We start from the raw sequence: 509 nt of genomic DNA on the forward strand, positions 1-509 counted from the left end.
TCTCCCACCAGATGCATGAACTTTCCCACTTTTTCCTCCCAATTCAACAACCAAGTTTAATTTTAAAAACACACTTCAAGTCCTGGCACCCTTGGAGGCAAAATTCCAGCACAATCCCGTCACACACCGACACAAAAAGCCAGGAATTTGGCTATGAAAGCATCCAAAAGCTTCACCAGGAAAACACATCCCCAAGCAGGTGACAAGTGACACCTCTAGAAAAACCTGCTCTGCAAAACCAGGGATTTTTTCTGCATTTAAAACTATAAAAACATTGAAAAAAACCCACAATATTGAACTACTAAGCTGCCTGGGCAGTCACCCTCCTCATCTTCACACCCTTCAGCACCTCTGTATTTAATTCCTGACCTGACAATGAGGTTTTCCAGCCATTCCCACTAAAATTGGAATGTGGAGCTAGCCAGGACACCCACAGCTTGAACTGGGAGAGAAATCCCCACCCCAAGTGTTTTGTCTGGGAATTTCTTGTCATTTATAATTAAAATTAT

At 42.6% G+C, this 509-nt stretch overlaps 1 protein-coding gene across 1 annotated transcript in view; it reads right to left on the reverse strand.

Moving 5' to 3' along the window:
- KHDRBS1 (KH RNA binding domain containing, signal transduction associated 1) overlaps window positions 1-509 on the reverse strand; it is a 14,685-nt gene that overhangs the window by 4,762 nt on the left and 9,414 nt on the right. The gene's annotated exons all lie outside the window — the stretch shown is intronic.

The sequence above is a fragment of the Parus major genome, chromosome 23 (assembly GCF_001522545.3).
Source record: "Parus major isolate Abel chromosome 23, Parus_major1.1, whole genome shotgun sequence".
NCBI lineage: Eukaryota > Metazoa > Chordata > Aves > Passeriformes > Paridae > Parus > Parus major.